This window comes from Canis lupus, chromosome 3, assembly GCF_048164855.1.
Source record: "Canis lupus baileyi chromosome 3, mCanLup2.hap1, whole genome shotgun sequence".
NCBI lineage: Eukaryota > Metazoa > Chordata > Mammalia > Carnivora > Canidae > Canis > Canis lupus.
In genome coordinates, this window is record NC_132840.1 from 48,045,389 (window position 1) to 48,059,665 (window position 14,277).

Consider the following 14,277-nt stretch of genomic DNA (forward strand, 5'->3'; position numbering starts at 1 on the left):
CCAATTCAGAAAGGACCTCTTCCAGTTTATTTTTATTTATTTACTTTTAAAGATTTTATCTATTTCATCGTGAGAGACACACAGAAAGAGGCAGAGACATAGGCAGAGGGAGAAGCAGGCTCCCCACAGGAGCCTGTTACAGGACTCGATCCCAGGACCCCACGATCACGACCTGAGCCAAAGTCAGATGCTCAACTCCTCACTCCACTCAGGGGCCCCAGTACCTCTTCCAGTTTAAACACCAGGCATCCTCAGCATGATTGAGACCTTAAGGTCAAAAAGAACTGCAAGTAACTGTTGACCTCTCCTGAGTAGGCTTGTTACAGGCCATGGCATCAGCGTAGCATTTCTGCAACAACTACATGAGTATGGTGGGCAAGAGCATAAATGGATAAATGAGGTGGTGTTGCTTCGAACCCTGGTTCTCTCCAGGAAAGAAAGGAGACACAAAACTAGAAAGACAAAGTGAGGAAGAGCCCTGTAGGGTTGGACAAGAACTGGATGGATCAGTGTGAAGTCACACTGTTTTTTTCTGTAAGAGAGTTTTTCCTCCTTCATTTCTATCCATATGGTTGCATCACGTTTTCTTGTTTTCGTCAATGGGTTAGAATCCATGACTACAGTGATTGAAATGGGATGCTCAAACTGTCCCGGAGTTGGCCAGTGGGGCCCCTTTCAGGCTGCCTCCTTGTCCTTCTGCCAAGCGTTTGTCATTCTCTGAGCACTTCCCTTCTGCCAGTATGTTCTAGGCTCATCCGAGACTTCTCCTGTGCCAGCCCTGGAATCAGCCACCTCTGAAGAGGTGGAAAATAGTGTTTAACCAGGATTGAGCTGATATTAGCTGCATTTAGCACTCTGGGGCTAACAGTGTTTCTAGACCCACTACACAGGCAGAGCTGGGGGGACACAAACACACACACTTATCATGTATAAACACACTCATATAGAAACTCGTTATATACATATATGTGATAGACTCATCCTCTACGAGACTTTAAAAATGTAGTTCCTGGTGGACAGAGTATGTCCAGACTTCCACATTTATTTCTATGCATGTCTGTATAGTTATAGACTATAGATTAAAAACCGTAAACTCAGGACATCTGGGTGGCTCAGCGGTTGAGTATCTGCCTTTGGCTCAAGTCATGATCCCGGGATCTTGGGATCGAGTCCCGCATCGGGTTCCCCACAGGGAGCCTGCTTCTTCTCCCTCTGCCTGTGTCTCTGCCTCTCTCTGTGTCTCTCATGAATAAATATAAAATCTTTCAAAAACAACAATAACAACAACCATGAACTCAATCAGATATGAATTGGTGAAAGCAGATGAGCACATCCTTGTGCCTTTCTCACAGCTTTTCTGTAAGGCTTGAAATTTTGCTATGTAAAAAGTTGATAAGCTACATGTGAATCGACAGCTATCTCAAAATAAAAGATTCAGTTTAAAAACAGACAAAAGTCGTCGGGCAAGAAGAGGAACATAGAGAAGCCATCACCCGCCCCGGAGCCCCAGACAGCCAGGCCTGGGCTAGCACCCCAAGGCCCCTTCCTCGTCTCTCCGTTGGCCCCTCCCTGTCTTCCTCCTGCCCCAGACCCCAGCGTGACAGGATGTTATAAGGCTCTTCTTTCCGGCTCAGTTTTAGCTGAAGTTTCAAAGCCTCAGAATGGTGCAACCAGGGGATTGGGATCCACCCCCAGCCCAAATCTGAGGGGCCTAGATGCAGGCATGGGGAAGGTTCTCTTGATGAAGCCAAGCATGTGTCCCCTGGGGCCTGTGAGCCAGCTGGCTGGTTTATTTTGTCTTTTTCAAAGTATTTATTCTGTGTCAGGTCACACGCAAAAAGGTAGGTAGCTCTCCAAAGGGCCTATGGCTAGTACATGGCAGGGCTGGGGTTTAAGCCTGGGCAGATCTGAGCCAGGCCAGGCCGGAATCCTTGTGTCACATGACCTCAGCCTGGAGCCTGGGCTGTACACAGTCAAGAGAGCCATGCTGGGGTGAGCAGCAAATCGTAGGGATACAAATGTACCAGATTCCCAGAGACAAAGCAGGACCCCCACCAGATGGGACTTGACTGGGGGGACTGTTGGGGACTTCGGGCACCCCAACAGAGGGTAGATGGGAGGCCTAGTATGTGGGGGCATCAGATCTGGCAGCTGGGAGAGCATCAAGCCCACCATGGGAATCATAGCTGGGAATGGAAGTCCCTCAAAAGCTGCCCACAGGAGGAAAGAAATCAACATTGGTCACTAGCCAAGCCATGCACAGCAGAGCCAGCCACACAAGGCTCTCTCGGTCTTTAGGCTCTAATTCCCTGTGGCAGGCTGATTAATGGCCCCAAGACACCCAGAGCCCTGTGAATGTTCCCTCATCTGAAGAAGGGACTTTGCAGATGTGGCTCAGGTATGGATCTTGAGATGGGAAGAGGATCCCGATTATCCAAGCCAGCGGGGCAAATCGGACCAGGGAGAAGCAGGTCTGTGCCCCAAGCCCGAGGCCCGACCCCCACTTCGAAGACAGAGGAAGGGGCCCTGAGCCAAGGGGTGTGAGGCACGCAGCTCTGGAAGCGAGGAGGCCCCGCCCGGATTCTCTCCTGGAAGCTCCAGAAAGAGCCAGCCTGCCCATGCCCTGACAGTAGTCCGGTGACACTGATTTTGGACTTCTGGCCTCTACAACTACAGAGAAAACTCTTGCATTGTTTTTGTTTTTTAGAAGATTTTATTTATTTATTCATGAGAAACACACAGAGAGAGGCAGAGACACAGGCAGAGGGAGAAGCAGGCTCCATGCAGGGAGCCCGACATGGGACTCAATCCCAGGACCCCGGGATCATGACCTGAGCCAAAGGCAGACACTCAACCACTGAGCCACCCAGGCGTCCCTAATCTTGCCTTGTTGAAGCCTCCAAAGCTTGTGGAGACTTGTTATGGAAGCTACAGGAGACAAATACACCCCGTCTCCCTCAGGGTTGATCCTATGGGGAAGAGAGTCGGAAATGGCAGCTTGAGACCAGGACAGAGAAATGGATCATGGCCTCCATCTCTGGGTCCGGAGCTGGGGTGGGGAGGTCCCCGAATCTCAAATTCTGTGAAAGCTAGAGTTCTGTCATCATTTGATTGGACTACATCCTTGACACTCCAAGGAGGCAGATTGGAGGACTTCTTTCCTGAGCCTCTATTCTGACCCGAGCTCTACATAAGGTTTTGTGCATGTAACAAGAGAGATTGAGAAAAAAACCCAACACAAAACAAACGTCCGCCTTCAGACACAGACACCCGCAGGTTGGCACAAGGGGCTCCTCAGACCTGCTACCCCATGAAACCTGCAAAAACTAGTGCAGGAGGCCCACAGAATATTTAAAGCTTCTGAAAATGGTCCAGAAGGTAAACAGAAAATGAAAACAAAACAAAACAAAACATTTAAGACCATTCATGAAAATTTGGTAAAAAAGATGAGAGTCTGTGGTATTTGAACCAAGACCACTCCTTCCCTTTACCCTAGTTTTGGTTCAATGAGGTGAAGACTCCTGTCCAGACCACTGCGGCCAACAACATGGGGCTCCTGCCCCCCAGACCAATGATATAGGGCCCCCCTTTCCCCAGACCAACAACACAGGCCCCCCTTCACCTCAGACCAACAACACAGGGCCCCCCTTCACCTCAGACCAAAAGAGCCCCCCTTCACCTCAGACCAAGAACACTGGTCCCCTTTTCTCCCAGACCGACAACACAGGGCCCTTCTCCCCCTAGCCCCAGTAGGAGGCCATTCTTCCTGGGAGGAGCAGGATGTCAGCATTTCTCAAGCTGTTCCAGCTACCTAATGCTGAGGCTAAGTGGGTGACTGTGTCTGAGAGGTGGCAACTCCCCTCTGCCCAGCCTCCCTCCTTTCATGGAACAATAATAAGGCAACCTTATTACTGCACCTTGAGTGCTGTGTGCTGAGAATACTGGGGCCCTCTTAGCCCTGCCCTGGTTCAGGAGGTGGTGTTCCACAACAGGAAAGGCAAGCTGAGAGGACCTCAAGCTTCTCCCTCCCCTGTCTCCCCATCTAAAGTAGGGGTATTATTTAGAGAGAAGCTTGCCTTTGTCCTCACCCCTGGTTCCAGAACCCTGGCTCAGAGGTTTGCCTGGGGATAGAAACTGGCCATAAAACAGCTCCTACTCTCTTCCCGAGGGAACTGACTTTATCTACACCAGAGAATGAAGAAGAACCTCAAGCCTAAAGGTGGAGGTTGGGGTGACTGGGTGATGGGCACTGAGGGAGGCACTTGTGGTGGGATGAGCACTGGGTGTTATGCTATATGTTGGCAAATTGAACTCCAATAAAAAAATAAATAAAAATAAAGGTGCTCTCAAGAATAGTGGAAGTACTGGGTGAAGACAATTAGGAGGATCTTCAAGACAGGCTGAACTGTAGGCTGGCTGGTTTGCAGGAGAGAACAAGAGAATAATACAGGTAGGAGGAGCCCTTCTGGAGTCAGAACAAATAATCAATTATGGACCATACACAAATTCTTCAAAAGAGCCAGAGTTGATTGGATTCTTTGTAGAACACTGTATGCCCTAGGGTATTGTTGAGAACAATAGAAAAATCAGTTGGAAATTAGTGGAGCTTAACAGCTGGGTGTGGTCAGGGAAAGAAAGAATGGGAGACCTGCCAAAACCACTGTCATCCCAGGATGACTACCAAGCATTCCAAAGCTATGCTTCCCTGAAAAAAAAAAGAAAAAAGAAAAAAAAAAAGAAAAATAGAGGCTTAACACTGTGGGAAGGAGATACTTCCCCCAAATTATCCAGTTGTTCCTAAACAATAAGAAAATAACAATAACAAGCCCCAGAGTAGGGAAACTCATACCCAGAGTTGCCACAATATATTATCCAAAATGTCCAATATATATATATATGGCAAAACAACAACAACAGCAGCAGCAAAACAAACCAAAAAACAAGAAAGCACAATCATACACAGGAAAAAACCCAGGTAATATAAACTGCTTGTGAGAGAGACCAGCTGTCAGATTTACCAGAAAAAGACTTTAAAATAGTCATTTTAAAAAAAGATTTTATTTGTTTATTCATGACAGACACAGAGAGAGAGAGCAGAGACACAGGCAGAGGGAGAAGCAGGCTCTCTGTGGGGATCCCGATGCAGGACTCCAACCCAGGACCCCAGGATCACAATCTGAGCCGAAGAAGGCATATATTCAACCACTGAGCCACACAGGTGTCCCTAAAGTAGTCATTTTAAACATGTTTACAGAATAAAGGAAACCATGATTTAAGAAGTAAAAGAAGGCAAGATGACATGTCTCATCAAATAGGAAATATCAATAAAAAGACAGAAATTATGAAAAGAACCAAAGGGAAGTTATAGAGTTGGAAAGTACAATAACTAAAATGAAAAATTCACTAGAAGGTCTTGACAGTAGATTTGAACTGGCAGAAGAAAAAATAAGTGAACTTGAAGGTAGATTGATAGAGATTATACAGACTGAGGAATAGAAATAAAAAAGAAGGAACAAAAATTAAGAGAGCATCCAGAGAAATTTGGGACACCATTTACATAAAGGGATTACCAAAAGGAGGTGAAAGAGGAAAAGGTGCAGAAAAAAAATATTCAAAGAGATAATGGCAGAAATATTCCCAAGTTTATTGAAAAACATTAGCCTATACATTCAAGAAGCTCAACAAACTCCAAGTAAGATAAATGCAAAGAGAACCACAAACAGATAGTACATAGCAAAAATGCTACAAGCAAAGACAAGGAAAAAATCTTGAAAGTAACAACAACAACAAAAAATCCCAAATTCTTACTTACAAAAGAACCTGAAAAGACTAACAGCTGACTTCTCAGGAAAAACCACAGAGTACAGAAAGTAGAGGGACAATACCGTCAAAGCCCACAAAGGAAAAGCTGTCAACCCCAAACCCCGTATCTAGCAAAGTTATCTTTCAAAAATGAAGGTGAAGTATAGGTGTTCCCAGATAAACAAAACATGAGAGAATTTTTTTGCTGGCAGACCCCCCCCTATAAGAAATACTAAAGGAAGCTCTTCAGGCTGAGAGCAAATGATAATTTCAATCAACAAAATGAACAAAACACACTGGTAAAGGCAACTATGTCATTATAAAAGATAGTAGAAGTGCACATTTTCTCTTTTCTATAAAGCAATTGTATAAAGTAATATGTATACAATGTCTTGTTGGGACTGTAACAGGTAAAAATGTAATATGTGCAAAAAAATGTAAAATGTAAATACATTGTAAATGTATTTTTAAATACATTATAAACATTTAAATACATTGTATACATTTACAATGTATTTGTCAATGACAGCACAAAGTAAGTGGGTTGGAGCAAAGCTGTGTTGGGCTACGGAAATAACTATATATTTCCATATATATATAAATATATATTTATATAAATTTATATATAAAAAATTTAAAATATATATAAATGTATAATATATAAATATATAAAGTAATAATTATAACAATGTATTGTTAGGTTTGTAACATTAATAGATGTAATATAACAATATACACAATAATACCATAAGAAGGAGGAGTATAGAGCTATATAGGAGTATCATTTCTATATGTCACTAGAATTAAGCTGATATAAATCAGAAGCTGATTCAGATAATTTATGATGTATGTGGCAAATCCTAGAGCAACTACTAAAATACTTGAAAAAAAGTGAAAAATTATTAAAAAATAATTAAAGGAATTAAAGTTCCACATTAGAAAATATTCTCTTAATGCAAAAGAAAGCCATAAAGGAGGAATACAGAAACAAAAAGACATGAAATATAGAAAACAACAAATTAAATAGCAAACATAAACCCAACTACATCAGCAATAACATTAAGTGTAAATGGATTAAGTAATGCATTTAAGAGGCAGAGACTGTCATATTGGAATAACCAACAAAATCAAACTATACACTCTCTATGGGAGACACTTTCAAAGATACAAATACATTAAAAGTAAAAAAATGTTTTAAAGGTATATCATGCAAACAACAACTATTAGAAAGCTAGAGTGGTACTCTAGCTTTTGCTATGTACTGTCTGTTTGTGGTTCTCTTTGCATTTATCTTACTTGGAGTTTGTTGAGCTTCTTGAATGTATAGGCTAATGTTTTTCAATAAACTTGGGAATATTTCTGCCATTATCTCTTTGAATATTTTTTTTCTGCACCTTCCCCTCTTTAGACAAAATAGACTTTAAAACAAAAAATGTTACTAGACAAAGAGGGACTCAAATTTTTTTTTGAAGATTTAATTATTCATTTGAGAGGGGGAAGGGGCAAAGGAAGAGAAAATCTTAAGCAATCTTCACACTGAGTGCAGAGCCCTATGCAGGGCTCAATTCCTTGACCTCAAGACCATGACATGAGCTAAAACCAAGAGTCAGACACTCAACTGACTGTACTATCAAGGTTTTCCCAAAGAGAGACTTTTTAAAAAAGTAAGCTCTAGGGGCACCTAGATGGTTCAGCATCTGAGCATCTGCCTTTGGCTCAGGTTGTGAACCTGGGTCCTGGGTTCGAGACCCACACTGGGCTCTCCACAGAGAACCTGCTTCTCCCTCTGCCTCTGTCTCTGCCTCTGTCTCTCTGTCTCCCATGAATAAATAAATAAAATCTCTTAAAAAATAAAAATAAAAAATAAAAAGTAAGCTGTATGCCCCATGTGGGGTTTGAACTCATGACCCCAAGACTGAGTCATATGCTCCACGACTGAGCTAGCCAGGCACTGCAAAAAGGGACATCTTCATAATGATCAAAGTGAAAGGGAAAACAGAAAATGAAAAAAAATTTGGAGACTATAAATACTACTAAAAAAACCCACTTTCAAAATAAAAAGGAAAATTAGGTCAGAGATCAAGTAGGAATTAGAAGACTTGAATAACACTATAAACCAACTAAATTTAACAAGCATCTATGAAACCCTCCACCCAACATCAGCAGAATATATATTCTTCTTAAGTACACATGGAGCTTTCTCCGGGATAAACCATATGCTAGGCCATAAAACAAACCTTAAAAGGATAAAGGGATAGAAACAATACAAAGTGGAATTAAATAAGAAATCAATAACAGAAAAATTTGGGAAACTCACAGATATGAGGAAATTTAACAACACACCATAAAGAACCAATGGATCATAGAAGAAATCAAAAGAGAAATCATAAAATACTTTGAGGTGAATGAAAATAAAGATATATGGGGCACCTAGGTGGCTCAGTCAGTTAAGTGTCTGCCTTCAGCTCAGGTCATGACCCCAGAGTCCTGGGATTGAGTCCTTCATCAGGCTTCCCACTCACTGGGGAGTCTGCTTCTCCCCTCTGCCCTATCCCCTGCTCTCTCTCCCTCTCTCTCTCTCTCTCTCTCTCATTCTGCATGCATGCTTTCTCTTCCAAATAAATAAATATTTTTAAAAAGAAATTCTTAAAAAAAGAAAATGAAGATATATGTTGCCAAACTTTGCAATAAAATCAGTACTTAAAGGAAAACTTATAGCTATAAATGCTTATACTAAAAAAGAAAGATATCAAACCAATAACTTAGCCTTCCACCTGAGATATTGGAAGAAGAGCAAACTACCTAAAGTAAGCAGAAGCAAGGAAATAGTAAAGTTTAGAAATGAAATTAAAGAAGTAGGGAATAGAAAAAATAGAGAAATAATTGAAACAAAAAGCTAGTTCTTTGAAAATATCAACAAAATTGGCAAACCTTTAGCCAGATCAACCAAGAAAAAAAGAGAATACTCAAATTACTAAAATCAGAAATAAAAGGGGGGGGGCATTACTACTTACCCTACAGTAATAAAAAGGAATATGAAGAAATACTATGAACAATTGTCCACCAACAAATTAGATAACTTAGTTGAAATGGGAAAATTGGGGATCCCTGGGTGGCTCAGCGGTTTAGTGCCTGCCTTTGGCCTAGGGCGCGATCCTGGAGTCCCTGGATCGAGTCCCACGTTGGGCTCCAGGCATGGAGCCTGCTTCTCCCTCCTCCTGTGTCTCTGCCTCTCTCTCTATGTCTATCATAAATAAATAAATAAATCTTTAAAAAAAAAAAAAGAAATGGGAAAATTCCTGGAAAGGCATGAACTACCAAACTGAATCAATGAGAAATAAACATCTGAGAGACCTATAATAAATGAAGTGTTTGAAGTAGTAATAGTTAAAAAAAAAAAAAAAGACAAAAACTATCCACAAAGAAATGTCCAGGCCTAGATGGCTTCATTACTAAACTCTACTAAATATTTAAAGAATAAGTAGTACCAATTTCTCACAAACTCTTCCAAAAAAAAAAAAAAAAAAAAAAAACACAGAAGAGGAAGCAACACAATACTTCCTATGAGGCCAATATTACCTGATATCAAAACCAAAGACACCAAAGAGGGATCCCTGGGTGGCGCAGCGGTTTGGCGCCTGCCTTTGGCTCAGGGCGCGATCCTGGAGACCCGGGATCGAATCCCACGTCGGGCTCCCGGTGCATGGAGCCTGCTTCTCCCTCTGCCTGTGTCTCTGCCTCTCTCTCTCTCTCTCTCTGTGACTATCCTAAATAAATAAATAAATAAAAAATATTCAAAGACACCAAAGAAAGCTATAGACCAATATCTCTAATGAATATGGATGCAAAAATCCTGAACAAAATACTAGCAAACTGAATCTGGCAATATGTAAAAAGAATTATATGCCAAGACTAAGTGAGATTTAGCATAGGATATAAGGTTGGTTCAACATCTAAAATCAATTAATGCAGTATATCATATAAATAGAACAAAAAACAAATACCACAAGTCATTTCAATAGACTCAGAAAAAATTTTTGACAAAAATCCAATGCTTCTTATGATTAAAACATTAAACAAACCAAGAAGAGAAGAGAACTTCCTCAACATGATAAAAATTATCTATGAAAAACCCACAGCTAACATCATACTTAAATACTCATCATACTCAGTGAAATACTGAATGCTTTACCCCTAGGATCAGAAACAAGAGTGTTCATACTCACTACTTCTGCTCAACCTTGTAGTGGAGGGTCTAGACATTGCAATTGGAAGAAAAAGAAATAAAAGGCACCAACATTGGAAAGGAAAGAGTAAAACTATTTACAGAGAGCATGACCTTGTATAAAGAAAATACTAAGGAATTCACTAAAAAATATTAAAAATAATAAATGAGTTCATCAAAGTTGCAGGATAAAAGACAAATATATAAAAAGCAATTTTATTTCTATAACACATCAAACAACTTGAAAGTGATATTAAGAAAACAATTCAACTTACAGTAGCAAGAATTAAATACTTATGAATAAATTTACCAAATAAAGTGCAAATTTTTAAAAAACTACAAATATTGCTGAAAAAAATTAAAGTAGATCAAAATAATTAGAAAAACATCCCATGGAATCATGGACTGGAAGGTTTTTTTTTTAAGATTTTATTTATTTGAGAGAAAGCAAGAGAGCGCAAGCAGGAAAAGTGGCAGAGGGAGAAGGAGAAGCAGGCTGTCCACTGAGCAGGGAGCCAGATGTGGGGCTCAATCCCAGGATTCTGGGATTATGACCAGAGCTGAAGGCAGATGCTTAACCAACTGAACTACCCAGGTGCCCCTAGAGGATTTAACATTGTTAGGATGACCATAGTACCAGCTGACTTCTTACAGAAGTCAGGCTTATTCTAAAATTCATATGGAGGGTGCCTGGGTGGCTCAGCAGTTGAGCATCTGCTTTTGGCTCAGGGTGTAATCTCAGTCCCGGGATCCAGTCCCATATCAGGCTCCCTGCAAGGATCCTTCTTCTCCTTCTGCCTGTGTGTCTGCCTCTCTGTGTGTGTCTCTCATGAATATATAAATAAATAAAACAAAATCTTTAAAATAAAATAAAATTCATATGGAAAATAAAATAAAATTCATATGGAATTGTAAGTGGCCCAGAATAGTCAAAACAATCTAGAAAAATAAGAATAGTTTAGAAGAAATATAGGGGAAGATGGTGGAGTAGGAGAACCCTAAGCTCACCTCATCCCACAGATACAAATAGATAACACTAAGCGTAATTAAGTGTAATTAATCCAGAAACTAATCCAGAAAATGACCCAAAGACTGGCAGAAGAAAAAAAAACCCAACTAAAGGTAGAAAAGAGGCCACATCAAAGAGGGTAGGAAGGATGGAGATGTAGTGCAGAGCTAGATGGACCTCTGGAACCATCCACAGGGTGGAGAGGAAAGAAAGAAACAGACTATCACACTGGGAAGGTAAGTTCCCATAACATTTGATTTTGAAAACCAGAGAGGCCAGATTTTATGAGTTCTTATAACCAGCAGGACTTAAAACCTGGAATTTAATTTAATTTTTATTTTATTTTATTTTATTATTTTTGAGAGAAAGAGCATACACTTGAGCAAGGGGGGTACAGAAGGAGAGGGAAAGAGAATCTGAAGCAGACTCCACTCTCAGCACAGAGCCCAATATGGGGCTTGATCTCACAACCCTGAGATCATGATCTGAGCCAAAATCAAGAGCCTGGCATTTAATTGAGTGAACCACCCAGGAACTCCACTCCCTTTAATTTATTTACTTTTGAGAGAGAGAGAGAAAAAAAAAAAAAACCTGATATTTAAAAATTCAGTGGGGGATCCCTGGGTGGCTCAGTGGTTTCGCGTCTGCCTTTGGCCCAGGGCGTGATCCTGGGGTCCCGGGATCGAGTCCCGCATCAGGCTCCCGGCATGGAGCCTGCTTCTCCCTCTGTCTGTGTCTCTGCCTCTCTCTCTCTCTCTCTCTCTCTCTGTGTGTGTGTCTATCATAAATAAATAAATAAATCTTAAAAAAAAATCCTTTAAAAAATAGGTAAATAAATAAAATAAAAATTCAGTGGGCTCAGCTCTGGGAGAGCCCAGAGTATGGAGAGTAAGAGGAAACTGAGTCTTGCCCTTAAAGAGACAGCGCAACAAATAGGCCATGCAGATAGAGCATGGAAACAACAGTTTTAAAAGTACCGGGGACATACGGGAGGGAGAGTTACTAATCTCAGAGCTGTGTCGAGGGACAGAGATCCTTGGGAGACTCCTCGAGGAGTAAAGGAGCTGGCAGGAGCCATTTCTCTCCCCCATGCTCCAGCGTAAACACATGGACACCTGTGGGAACAAGCGTGGGGCCAATATTCCTATCTAACAAGCTAACACCATGCCCTGCCCTCCCCCTGCCACACACACACACACACACACACACACACACACACACACACACTTCAGTGATTCTGTCTCCTCCGGCCAGGCCTGTCTCAGTCCCAGGGCTGCAGGTCCCTGCCAACACAGGACTGGCACAAACCTTGCTGGAACCACATCTCCTGACCGGGGCACTTGGTGGGGCTGCCCGCTTCTGGCCTGGCTGCCTGTGGTTCCAACAGCGGTGGCAGGTCCCCTCTCTTGGAAAACCAGTACGCAAACCTTGCTAACACCACATCTCTAGACCCATGCAGGTTGCAGATCTGCCCACGCACCCCCAAGATGCTCTTGGCCAGAGCTCATCCAAAGTGGTGCCACAAGCTTCGCAGTGTGCAAGCAGCCCCAAAGGAGGCCAGCACTGCACCAAAGTGACTCTTGCCCAGGGAAGAGAGGAAGATAAGCACACACACCAGTCAGACTGCAGTCCCAGCAGGGAGGCTGGGTATTTACCTAGAGAATATGAGAATGCTATTTTGAAAGGATACATGCACCCTTATGTTTATAGTGGCCTTATTAATAATTATGGAAGCTGTCCAAGTGTCCATCGATAAATAAATGGACAGAGAAGATGTGGTATACACAATGGTATATGAACATCCCTCAGATGTACCATGGACAGCCAGAACACATCACTTCCTCATCCTCTTGCTCTCTCTCTCTCAGGTTCTCCAGCCATGAAGGCCCTTCACCCACCCAGTTGTTCTTGTAGGGTCCTGGACCACCCATGGGCGCTCCTATTTACACATCAAGTGCTCACTAGATTGACACTTTACTAACTTCACATTATTTGGGTTTTGTTTTGCTCTCAGAGCCTCCATCCTTCTTCTTTCGAGGAAGAAAGCCAGGACCTTCAGGTCCCTCAGGACACGTTTTGAGGCTCAAAGTTAGGTGGTGAACCCTCTCCCTGACATTTGGGTCCATATAAGGAATTATGATAGGGGATTTGGAGGGGGGAGGAAGGAGTGAGCACCTTTTGGGGTATAAGCAGGAGAAGCAAGGATGGGAAAGAGGAAGTCTTCCTATCCAAGGGGGAGGGGCAGAGGTCTGAGGCTCAGCTAGGAGTGGGATTTACCACTGCCCATCTCAGGGCCTAAGAAGGACCTCTCCCCACCTCACAGTGGAGGGAAAGGGGATGTGGCAGGAAGCTTCAGGGCAAATCAAGTGGAAACTTTGGACAGAGATGCCCAAAGGGCCCACAAGCAAGAGGAGGTGAGATGATGTAGCCATATACTCAGGGAACCTGGGCATACTTAGAGTTCAATCCACAAATTAAACAAAAGAAACAAATACAAAACTTACTTGGTCTGAAAGAAAACATTACATGATGAAAAGCAGATTCTACATGAGTACCTTGACTAGGAAAGGTGCCTTGACTTAACAAGACCAGAGGGGCACCTGGCCGGCTCAGTCAGTTAAGCGTCTGCCTTCAGCTCAGGTCATGATCCGGGGTCCTGGGATCAAACTCCATGTCGGGCTCTCTGCTCAGTGGGGAGTATACCCACTCCCTCTCCCTCTGCCTCTCCCCACATTCATGCTCACATGCTCTCTCTTTCTCTCAAATAAATAAATAAATAAAATCTTAAAAAAAAAAAAAAAGAATATGGACTAGGTGATCACATGACTGTAGTGACAAAAAGAGGTAGAAGATAAGAAAATCGGTCCAGAGGACTCCACCACAGACTTAAACGAATTACAAACAGAAAATAAAAAGGAGCAATCATGGAATAAAAACAAGATCAGGGACATGGAGGAAGGGTTGAGGAAGTCACAGTGAATGCAGAGGCAAAAGACAAAGAGATTAATGCAATAAGCATGAAGTGATAAGTATCAGAGTGGGGATGATCTAAAATAAGGATAATCAATGCCCCTGAAGAAAAGGCACCATGGATATAAAAATCTATTTTGACATACATAGCAGGAAAAATTTACAAAAATAAATAAAAAAAGAACTGTATTACTGATAGTAAGGGCATACCACATATCAAAAAAAATCAATAAAGTTTGTGCATAGCAATAGGAACATATCTCAGTAAAAA